Source organism: Camellia sinensis, chromosome 4 (assembly GCF_055761805.1).
Source record: "Camellia sinensis isolate YWXY chromosome 4, ASM5576180v1, whole genome shotgun sequence".
NCBI classification, from domain to species: domain Eukaryota; kingdom Viridiplantae; phylum Streptophyta; class Magnoliopsida; order Ericales; family Theaceae; genus Camellia; species Camellia sinensis.
The window spans coordinates 192,686,914-192,699,021 of NC_138964.1; positions in this window are offsets into that span (position 1 = coordinate 192,686,914).

Sequence of the window (12,108 nt, forward strand, 5' to 3'; positions counted from 1 at the left end):
AGAATGGCGAACATCTCGGTTAAGTCGGACAAATGGTTTGCCTCATGTCGGCTCTTTACCACCATATCATCGATGTAAGCCTCCATTGTCCGACCGAGCAAAGGAGCAAACATTTTGGTCACCATCCTCTGAAAGGTTGCCCCGGCGTTTTTCAAACCAAAGGGCATAACTCGATAGCAGAAGAGTCCCCTTGGAGTCGTGAAAGAGGTGATCTCTTGGTCAGGCCCATGCATGGCAATCTGGTGGTAGCCGCGGTACGCATCCAAGAAACTGAGCCGATTGTGTCCAACCGTCAAATCCACTAGCTGGTCAATGCGCGGCAAAGGGAAGCTGTCTTTTGGACAAGCTCGGTTGACTGTCTTGTAGTCGACACAAACTCGCCACTTTCCATTCTTCTTAGGCACCACTACCGTGTTGGAAATCCACCGAGGGTAGTGCACTTCCTGTATTGCTCGTGCCTCAAGCAAGTTCTTTACCTCCTCTGCTACTACCTCGGCGTGATGCAGCGCCGATCTCCTTGTTCGCTGGATGACTGGCTTTGCTCCAGGGAAGACATTGAGGTGATGGCAGATAAAGCTTGGGTCAAGGCCAGGCATGTCGTAGGGCGACCATGCAAAGACTTCGATATTCGCCATCAAAAACTCAATCATCTCGGTTCTCTCCATGGCCGAGAGACTTGAACCGAGCAAGAAGAATCTGTCCGGCTGCTCGGCATCAATCCGCACCTCAACCAATTCTTCAACAGCCTTGTCTTCGGCTTTGGTGCCAACATCATCCAAGACACTCCGGTCCTCCGGTCCCTCGATCATTTGAACGAATCCCTTGGCAGCCCGGCTCCCGTTGACCGCCACGAAACATTGCTTGGACATGACCTGATCACCCCAAATCTCCTCGATTGCCCCCATAGCCGAGGGGAATCTCATCACCTGGTGGTAAGTCGATGCTACGGCTTGCATGGCGTGAAGCCATCCTCTGCCAAGGATAAGGTTCTACGTTGAAGGCACTTGTAGCACCCAAAACTCCACTAGCTTGACCACGGATCCTGCTTTGACCGGCAGGATAATCTTTCCCAATGGCCACTCCGGCTGCGAGTTAAATCCAACCAGTGGCGAAGTGGCCGGAGCCAAGTCTGTCTCACGGAGTTTGAGCTGTTTGAACGCATCATAATACATGATCTCGACCGAGCTTCCCTGGTCGATCAAGATCCGCCTAACATCAAATTCTTTGACACGTAGTGTTACTACAAGAGCATCGTTGTGCGGCGTCTGGATGCGCTCTAAATCCCTTGAGGTGAAACTAATCACGTCTTTCTCTTCTGTCTTCCCCCTTTTGATGGCAGGCTGTACTGACAAAACTTCCCTCATATGCTCTGCCTTCTTGATCATGCCCCGGAGTTCGCAAACACGCTCCGGTTCCACGATGCCGTGGATGACATTAATAACTCCTTGTGGTGGTGCATCTCGGTCATCCTGTCCCCTGGGATCGACCGGTGCCTGATTCGGTTTCACGCCGCCATCGATGTAAAGGTCCAGATGCCCGGCCGCAACCAGTTCTTCCAAGTGTTGTCGCAAAGGCAAACAATCCTCAGTCCGGTGGCCCCTCTCTCGGTGAAACGTACAACGATACCGCGGATTGTAGCCCTTTTGTCCATCGCCCAACTTAGCAGGAAACCGGACATACTCCTCGTCTCAGATTTCACTAAGTATGCGATAGATTGGAATCTTGAAGACCGTGGTTATGCCAGTCCTCGCCTTCATTCTCCTGTTTGCGTCCTCAACGTCATCTCGGGGGTAATCATCTCGGTCATTCCGACGTCCTCTACCCCGATTTTTACGATTTGAACCTCGGTCTGATTCCTCTGCTCGGTCATTTGAGCGGCTGGACTCTTGCCCAACTGCGTGCACTTTGCCTGCTGTCTTCTTGTCTGTTCTGACCGGAGTGGCCTTCACGGTGGAAGCTGACGCATCATCCTCTACTCGGATGTGCTCATTGATGCGCTGCATGAGCTGGCCCATGGAGGTCGGCTGGTGCATGGTAAGCGAGTCCCGCAGTCTATGTCCGACCGGGAGACCACGCTTATATTGCGTGATTGCAAGGTTGACCGGGCAATCCAGGATCTCGTTGAAGGTTTCCCAATACCTTGAATTGTATGCCTTCAGTGTGTCGCACGGTTCCATCTTGACACTCAGCAAGTGATCGACTTCCTTTGGTGTTTTTGTGTTGGTTTTGAAGCGCGTAACGAACGCTTCGGCCAACTGATGCCACCGTTGTATGCTTCCTTCCGGCAACCTCTCAAACCACTTTAAGCCCAGCTCACCTAAACTGGACGGGAAGATTAGGCACATAAGTCCGTCATTTCGCCTATGTCCGGCCATGACCTGTCGGAAATGGCTCACATGCATATAAGGATCGGTTTTGCCGTCGTAGAGCGTGAACTTAGGCTGGTGGAAACCTGCCGGAAGCGACGTTGTTTCTATTTCCAGGGAAAAAGGGGTGGCACTCAGCCTGGCCAGGTCTGTATCTTCAAATATTGGCACTGTTTGGCGGGGTGGAGGCATTCCGACCTCCTCGCTGGCATGAACCCCGTAGGAGAGCCGCTGGAAAGCTGGGATTCTCTGAGCTTCGCGCCGGCGAGCCCGCTCCCTTAACACTGCCCGTAGGTCCTCTGACTGAGCAGAATAGGAGTACCTCGACGTCGTCGCCGGACGTGAGGGTTTGTAGGTACTGTCTTGCGCGCTAGACTTTTCTGCATGCACGTCGGAATCACCAACCTGGTAATTCCTGGTGATGGAAATGGACTGAGTACGTTGCTGACTCTGATCGCCTGACCGGCGGGACGGGGTGCGCTCACTGTGGTCTCCCACTCCAGCTACACCTTTCCCTTTGACATGCCGCTTAAGATCCTCCATCTCCGCCGCCATCCGCCTGATAACAGCGTCTTGGTCCTTTAACTTGCTCTCCAGTCGCCTGGCGTGTGAGTCTCTCCGCCGGTGACCGTCTGGACTCCGTGAACGCCCATGACTCCTTCCGCGCTTATCCCGCGCGTCTCCTGACTGTCCTCCAGTGGGCGTCCCCAAGTCAGCCATTGGATGGACGGCAGGAGGTCCCTCTCTCCTTCGGGTATACTCCGGGGTGGCTCCGTCGATGGCGGACAACGGAAACTCGTCGTTGTTCGCCATGGACGGCGATCAGACGAGCCTGGAAGACAAGGTTTTGTCTGAAAACTTCCCACAGACGGCGCCAATTGTACGGGGAGCAAATATTTCAGCGTGCCCGTATTCCTTTCTTCCGAGCTCCGTCGATGTCCGATCACCTGCGAGCAAGTAATGGTGAGCTACCCGGCGGTGTGTGGCCGGAAAAACCCTCCGACGGTCAAGTTAGCACACACCTTAGGATGGATAGAGAGAAGGGAGAGAGTGTTTGAGTGTAAGAAATCCTTACAGATGTGTTCGTGTGTCGCGTATGGGGGGCGCAGACATGCTTATATACCTTCTGACCCCCATATCCACTCCCAGTCGTCTCCTGACACGTGGCTCTGCTATCCCATCTGTCAGCATAAACCATGTCATTCACCACCTAACCTCAACTGCCTGACTTCGCAGCTGGAGCTCGGCAGCCGAGCTGCTCTTCCTCGGCCATGTCATGCTTCATACTCATGCGCCTAGCCGGACAAACACGTGGATGACCGGGCTAGGCGGCATCTCGGCAAAGCCTAGCTCGGGCACCTCCTTTGGTTGGCCTTCCTGCCGGTCAATTAACTACCTCGGCTGACCGCGCCTTTCCGGGCGCCGGTCTCTCAGCCTGTCTGGCTTCGACCATCCTCGGACCGAGCATCCTGGTCTGACCGGTCACTTCCTGGCCGAGCAATTTCTGTACGGTCCGGGGTGGCACACACTCGGTCCAAACTCTGCCCGGCCCAAGTTTTGGCAGCCCTTCTCTGGGCGAACAGTGGATCATCTCGGCCCAATGCACTGCTGGGCTCTCAACCTGATCGGTCGATATCTCGGCCCAACTCCAGATCATAAATCACCCTCTCAATATTATAAATACAATATATGATGAAACGGTCAGTTTCGGTTTAGATTGATGCACAAGGTGCTTAAGCCGATACCGAACCGAAAACTGAAAAAATTCAAATTTAAAAATCGCACAGATCAATTCTTGTTAAAAAAACAGACCAAATACAACCAGTTTAGTCTGGTTCAATCGGTTTGGTCAATTTTTTCGATTTTTCTTACATCCCTACTTACATCTCACAGTTTTTCATTTGCACTCTATCACATACTCACTTATACCTCTTGTATGAGCAAGAAATAAGTTTATCGTATAATCCTGTTGATTAAGTCCGCGCTCCTCCTAACGTCGTCGCTTTACTCCCTGAAAACACAAACGTGAGCTTGCCGGCGGGTGTGTGCCGGATACCTCTCCGATGCCTAAGTCAGCAAAATAGACAAATAGACAAAAGTTCTGTGTATTCGAGAATCAAAGTTGTGTTACCTCTCCATAGGTGATGTTGTGAGCTTTTATAGGTTCCGCGTGACACAATCCAAGTAGGACTCTTACTTCTCTATGTAGAGTCCTCCTAGGAATCACATTCCTGAAAGATAATGCTTATCCTTCAGCACTCTCCTCATTGCTTAAACCAAGTGAGATGGTTCTACTACGGTTGGATGTCAATACGACCGAGATAACATGGACATGCTAAAGCCGCAGGCTAGACCGAGCTCCTACTAGCTCGGTTCTTTCTTTCACTGAGTGTACCTCGGTTTGACATATTCCAACTGGGTTGTCTGAGACCGCACTAATTACAACGAGCTTGGACCGAGCTAACCAATAGCAAGGTACTGAGGAAAGGTCAACATACTTCGGCTCAATATGGTATGACCGAGCTAACTGTTACCGCTCCCTTGGACCGGGCTAGCTTCTAGGCCCTTTTACTCAGCCCTTCTTACTGTGGCCCTCAGAATGACCTATTACCCAGCTCGGCCTAATTTACATATAAATTACCTTCTCAATTGCCCTTTAATTCCATCTATGTAGTATGATCGGGATTACCCGTTTCCAGCCGAGCTAATAACTTTGGTTTTCTAAACTGAGCTAAATTGTAGCCTTCATCCAAGCCAAATTCATGCCAGGCTACATTTACACCGAGCTACTAATCTGTCCGGTCAAAACGTCTTTTCAGCCGTTGTTACTGAATCGCTTTCTATTCCCTAGACACGTGGCAAACTCTTACTGGCCTATCGTAGCTTTCACACCGCCCTCGTACCTCGTGAATTTTGAACAGTCCGCATTTTTTCCTTCATTTTTTACAAAACAAAACCTTATGCTTCAAACCGTTTCACTTGCACTATTCATCTTCTCTCTTTTTCTTGTTTGAACCTCCATTGCTGCCACTTTTGAACCTGCGAAGCTTGCATTTTCAACATCACCTTCGTGGTTTCAGACCTACATCATTCCTCCTCCAATCTGTAAGTAACTCAATCCCTTTTTGCTTTCCGTTTGACTGGTTACATGTACTATTTGTATATACGTGTTTTCTCACTACACTTTTCAAAATAGTTTTCTCTGTAACAAGTAAGAACAACTTGAATAGTACCCATAACTACAGATTTTGCGAAAAAACTGAACTGGGACGTCTTAGATCCGAAATCATACTCCAACCGGACTAGGAAGTAGTTTGTAGTAGGTGCAGGCCTTAGCAAAACTGAACAACCGAGCTAGGACTTTATGAACATTTGTTGTTTCAAGTAAGTCTAAGAACCTTTTGCTTTAATTAGCTGAGCTAGCGAAATAAATTAGGTTTGCACAATGCCGCACTAGAAAGCCACAATCACCGACCGAGCTAAAACTTGAGACTAAACCAACTTCCTTAGTAAAAACTAGACTAGAATGCTGCCCCAAAAGCTCCAACCACCTATGAACTTCACATTTACTTAACTGGGCTAGAGCTCTTTGTTTAAACCGAGCTAAGAATGAATAGTAACCCACGCAGCCGGGCTAGGACTTCATTTATTTTGCCTTTGTTTCTTTTAACACGATCCAACAATCTGTGCTTAACACCTTCCTTTTTCACTTTGCAGACTTTGATTAGGTTGGCCAGGCACTCCCTTGCACGTCCAACCAAGATACCCATTATCTGCTTGGCACCGAGCTAATACTCCAGGCTAATTTATACATAATTTAAATCCTTATGGGTAAATATAGGTTTTTAGTGAACTCACCAGGTGCTATGGCCGAGTTCCGAAGGGACTACCATATCCCTGATGATGTTCATCTCACTTTAGCTGAACTAGATACCATACCCTGGGGAAACCCTGGCTTTGTTCCCTTTACACTTCTTTCCATTTTGTAGAAACCGGACTAAGATTCCCTGTACAACCCCTTCTATGCGAGTTCCTCAGACAAACCAACCTCTGCCCTACCCAACTTTCCACAAATTCATACCGCATAATTAATGGCACCGCCGAGCTAAACCGCCGGGCTGGCCTTAACCTCGGTTTAACCAAGCTTTTCCACCAATACTCCATAGGATCAAATGAAGATGGCTGGGTTTACTATTTAAGAATAAGGTGCCGGCGTGAAAAGATAATAAAAAATACCCCGGATAAGGATGTCAACGATAATGATTTTTTCTGGGTTTCGGGGAATTTTGAAGACCATGAGGCCCAGATCCCAGGCGACCGAATAAACTGGGACAAAGGAGTCGCCGGTATAATTACCTCGGCTTAGTTTTATGCTTTCTTTTACCTCAGTTTTCTTACGCTGAACCGCACTGACTGTTGTCTTTTTTACTTCTTGCAGATTTAAACTTTCTCAAGTCCCAGTATAGCTACCCCAACTTAAACACACTTCGCGCCGTGCTGCGATATCCCAATAGAAGTTGGGCCGAACTACTGGATTTTGAACCGACCTACCGATATAGTAGCCGCAGGAAGACCAGAGTGACCGATTTCCTCCTTGAACCTTCGCCAGTGCTAGATCCATCCTTGCCTTAAATCAATCTTATCCCACTAACTGCTGAACAAGAGATGGCCAAGAAGAGAGCCATAAGAGCACTCCTCGCCGAGACGAACCGGCCCGAGGTACCACAAGCCGGTCAAATCCAGGAGACCGTGGTAGCCCTGCCATCCCATCAACCCGAATCATCTCGAACTCGCAAGCGCACTCGGTCTTCCACTACCGAGCCATGCCTCGTTGATGAGGACGAAACTGTGCTTCTCCCTACCGAGGTACCGAGTCCACAACCTGAGAACCCAGATCGAGCTAACTCTTCTGATTGGGCACCGAGATTAACACATCAGAACCGAGCCATCAGACGAACAGATTCAGTGGTGGCAGATAAAGATCACATGCTAGCCTTCAACCTGGCTAAGAGCGTGTGTCTGCCCCCTGATATGGATCACCACGCCCACCTTACCGAGTTAAAAGCTATCTCGGCCACCAAATCAATGGTGCTGGTGAGTACTCTTTCCTTTGTTTTCCTGTTTTGTGCAACTGTTAGCTCGGTTCTCACTCAAAATTGTTTACCATATCTATGCAGGCCATGCAAAAGAACCAAATTGCTTATAAGCGTGTGCTAGAGCTACGCAAAACAACAAGGCAAGCCTCGGTAGAGGCTGACAAGAAAATGGCCGAGCTAAACGAGGCCAAACAACAAATGGCCAAGCTACAATCTGAGGTCGCCCGCCTCACCGGCCTAGTTGACTTAGCCGAGGTGGACAAACAAAAAGCTCTGACCAAGCTGAAGGATCGCTATCTGTGTGAGCTTGCCACAGTTGAACAGAACAAGAAAGCCGAAATAACTAAACTTGAGAAGAAGATTGGTGATACGGAAGACCGTGGCTACAAAGAAGGTGAGGCAACCTACATCCTACAGTGCGAAGCTGCCAAGGATTTGTTTTTCAAGTGCAGGTGGAAAGCAGCGGTGGAACAACTCGGTCACGGTCCAAAGACTGAGGTTTTCCTGAACCCTCCATCGTATTTCATACTGAGTTGTATAGCGGAGTATGCAGCCGCCATTCAACAAAAATTCCTTGAATCTGAGGATGGTGATGAAGAGACCGTGCCTAATAATGCACCGGTCATCAATGATCCTGCCATCCAGTCAGCTTGGGCGGAACCACCGGTGAAAGACCTGACAACTGAGCTACCAACTGAAACCGGGCTCCGAGTTGAACTGGATACTGACCTTGATGACCTGTTTGCTTGACTTTGTATTTTCTTCTTTTTTACTTTTGGAAAGAAAACCGTAACCGGGCTAAAATCCCACCATTTTGTAACTTTTGATTTGCATTCTCAATGAAATCGTCTCTTGTTTTCTTCAACTGTCTATTCAGTTTACTTCTATGATATAATCTGAATGAAGTAAATTCTCTGGTCGATATATTTTATCCCGGTCTTAACTTTGCAATCTAGCTATCCATACCTGCCAACCTCTTCAGCCTAGATCCTTATCTCAGCTGAAGAACAATAAGCGTTGGTTTTTCCAGCCAACCTCTTCAGCCTAGATCCTTATCTCGGCTGAAGAACAATAAGTGTTGGTTTTTCCAGCCAACCTCTTCGGCCTAGATCCTTATCTCGGCTGAAGAACAATAAGTGTTGGTTTTTCCAGCTAACCTCTTCAACTTAGATCCTTATCTCGGCTGAAGAACAATAAGTGTTGGTTTTTCCAGCCAACCTTTTCAGCCTAGATCCTTATCTTAGCTGAAGAGAGCTCAAAGTTGATTTTTCCTGCCAACCCTGAGTGAAGTGTTTGGTTATACCTGCCAAACGTACTGCAGCCTGGATCCTTATCCTGGGCTTAGGAGGGGTGTTGGTTATTCCAGCCAACTTCTAAGTTGGTTATTCCTGCCAACTTAAAGTAAAGTGTTTGGTTATTCCTGCCAAATGTCCTGCAGCCTGGATTCTTATCCTGGGCTTAGGAAGGGTGTTGGTTTTTCCAGCCAACCTTTAAGTTGGTTATTCCTGCCAACCTAGAGTGAAGTGTTTGGTTATTCCTGCCAAACGTCCTGCAGCCTGAATCCTTATCTTGGGCTTAGGAAGGGTATTGGTTTTTCCAGCCAACCTCTAAGTTGGTTATTCCTGCCAACCTAGAGTAAAGTGTTTGGTTATTCCGACCAAACGTCCTGCAGCCTGGATCCTTATCTTGGGCTTAGGAGGGGTGTTGGTTTTTCTAGCCAACTTCTTCAGCATTGATCCTAATCTTAGCTGAAGAGAGTGCAAAATTGGTTATTCCAGCTAACTATGCTTTCAGTGCGCCTAACTCACTAAAACAATCTTTTACAGAAGGAAATAACTATACTGAAAAGAAATTACTTGTTTTATTGAGAAAGAAAAAATTACAAATACTTGAAGAAAGGGTAAAAATAAAATAGTTTGAGATTGGTAGTGTTCCATTGCCTGGGAATGGCTTTGCTGTCTTCATCTTCCAAGTGGTATGCCCCTTTTCCTGCTAATCCAACTACCTTGTAAGGTCCTTCCCAATTAGGCCCTAACTTGCCATCTCCGAGTACCAAGGTGTTGCCCATCACTTTGCGTAGTACCCAATCTCCGATTTTGAATTGTCTTGGATGTACGGTCTTGTTGTATTTCCTGGATAACTCCTGTTGATATGCGGCGTGTGAACCAGTGCTCTTTCTCTTTTTTCTTCTGCAAGGTCGAGCTCTAATGCGATGGCTTCTCCATTTAAGTCTGGCTCAAAATTTTCGCTTCTGATGGTGGGGAGGCCAATTTCCAGTGGGATTACTGCTTTTATGCCGTAGGCTAAGGAGAATGGTATTTCTCCAGTTGATCGTCGAGGTGTGGTACGGTAAGCCCATAAAACATGAGGAAGCTCCTTAACCCACTTTCCTTTTGCTTTCTCTAACATTTTCTTCAATCTATCCAAGACAACTTTGTTTGATGCTTCTGCCTAGCCATTTGCTTGGGGGTATACTGGTGTAGAGTTGTAGAATTCTATCTTGTACTCCTTATAAAAGCCTCTAAAAATTTTGCCGTCGAACTAAGTACCGTTGTCTGATATTAGCGCCTTGGGTATGCCGAACTGAGTGATTATATTTTGCCAGACGAACTTCTTCACATCTTTCTCCTTTATTGATGCTAATGCTTCTGTTTCCACCCACTTTGTGAAGTAGTCTGTTGCTGCAAGGAAGAACTTCCTGTTGCCGGGTGCTGTTGGGAGTGGTCCTACTATGTCCAAGCCCCACATTACGAAGGGTCACGGGCTAGTTAATGGTAGAAGCTCTCTGGCTAGCTGATGTATTTGGTGTGCGAACTTCTGACATTTCTCGCACTTCTTCACATACTTCTCCGAATCTGTTTGCATATAAGGCCACTAATATCCCTGCGAAATTGCCCTGTAAGCCAATGATCTTCCCCCTTGGTGGCTTCCACATACTCTTTCGTGAATCTCGAACAGGAATGCTTCGACCTTGCTGGGATGGACACACTTCAGGTAAGGTCCTGTGAAGGATTTCTTGTACAAGGCCATTGATGGGGAGAGCCAAAATCGCTGTGACTTTGCTCTTATCTTGTTGGCCTCCTTCTTCTCTTCGGGTAAAATGCTGTCTTTTATGAACATTATGATGGGATCCATCCATGAAGGGCCTAGTTCGGCGCAATATACTTCTTCTACTTCAGGTTCTTCAATGCTTGGTCTAGGTAGGAAGTCAATCAGTAGTGGATGTGGGATGGATGTATCTGCCATCGAAGCAAAGCCTGCTAGTTCGTCTGCTCTACTGTTTTCTTCTCTGCCAATCTGTTCTATCCGTACTACTTCAAACTTCATGATCTCTTTTCGAACTAACTCTTGGTACTTAGCCGTCCTTTCATCCTTTGCATCGTAGTCGCCTAAAATTTGGTTTACCACCAGCTGTGAGTCATTGTAAACCATTAACTCTGATTTTAGTCCTGCCAGAAGCACTTCATACTTCGCTTCGTTGTTTGATGCTGGGAAGCCAAGGTTGACTGCCTGTTCCACTACTAGGCCATCTGGTGACATGAGGACTATGCCGAGTCTTGCTCCGTGCCTTTTGGATGCTCCATCCACAAAGAGCTTCCACATTTCTCCAACGAATAGCTTCCAGTAGGTAGAGGGATCAGATGATGCCTTGGGGTCCTGAGTGTTGCCGGTGTTTTCTTTAAAGTCCATACTTACTGTTTGCCCCTTGCTATCTGATTGTACCAAGTCTTTATTTGTCGATGGGTCTTTGCTTGGTGCAGCATGGTTTGTTTCTCCCTCCTTTTATTCACTCTGGTCTGTCCTAGGATGTGGCTGGGTATCCTGTATTAGGGGTTGCGCTATTCCGGCGCCACTTTCCATCCCTATTTCGGTTGTACCCGTTAAGTCAACTGGGCAGATGTGATGACTTCTTGGTGTGAATTCTGCGACAAAGTCTACCAAAGCTTGGACTTTTATCGCGGTTCTAGGTTGAAACTTGATGTCAAACTGTCCCAACTCTACTGCCCACTTCAAGATACGCCCAGAAAAGTTTGCCCTCTCAAACAAAGCTTTTAATGGAAAAGCTGTGAGGACGATTATGGTGTGGGCGTGAAAGTAGTGCGACAACTTCCTTGAGGCCATCATCAAGGCTAAGGCCAGTTTTTCCAATGGTAAATACCTAGTTTCTACGCCTAACAATGTCTTGCTGACAGAAAAGATAGGCAGATGTTGGATTCCTTCTGCTCGGACCAACACTGAGCTAATTGCGTACTGCGAGACTGCCAGGTACAAAAATAGTTCTTCTCCAGGTATTGGGGTCACTAGCAGCAGTGGAGAAGACATGTATTCCTTCAAACTCTCTAGGGCGCGGTCACATTCTTCATCCCACTCAAACTTGGCCTTTAATGCTTGAAAGAATGGTCGACATCTGTCTGACGACCGACTTATGAACCGGTTCAGTGCGGCTGCCATGCCAGTGAGATGCTGTACTTCTTTTATTGAGTTGGGTCTCTCTAGATCCTGAATTGCCTTGATCTGAGAAGGGTCTGCCTCTATACCTCGGTTGGTTACCAGGAAGCCTAGGAATTTGCCTGATCCTACGCCGAACGCACACTTAGATGCATTAAGGTGCAACTTGTGCCTCTTTAGGATCTGAAACATCTCAC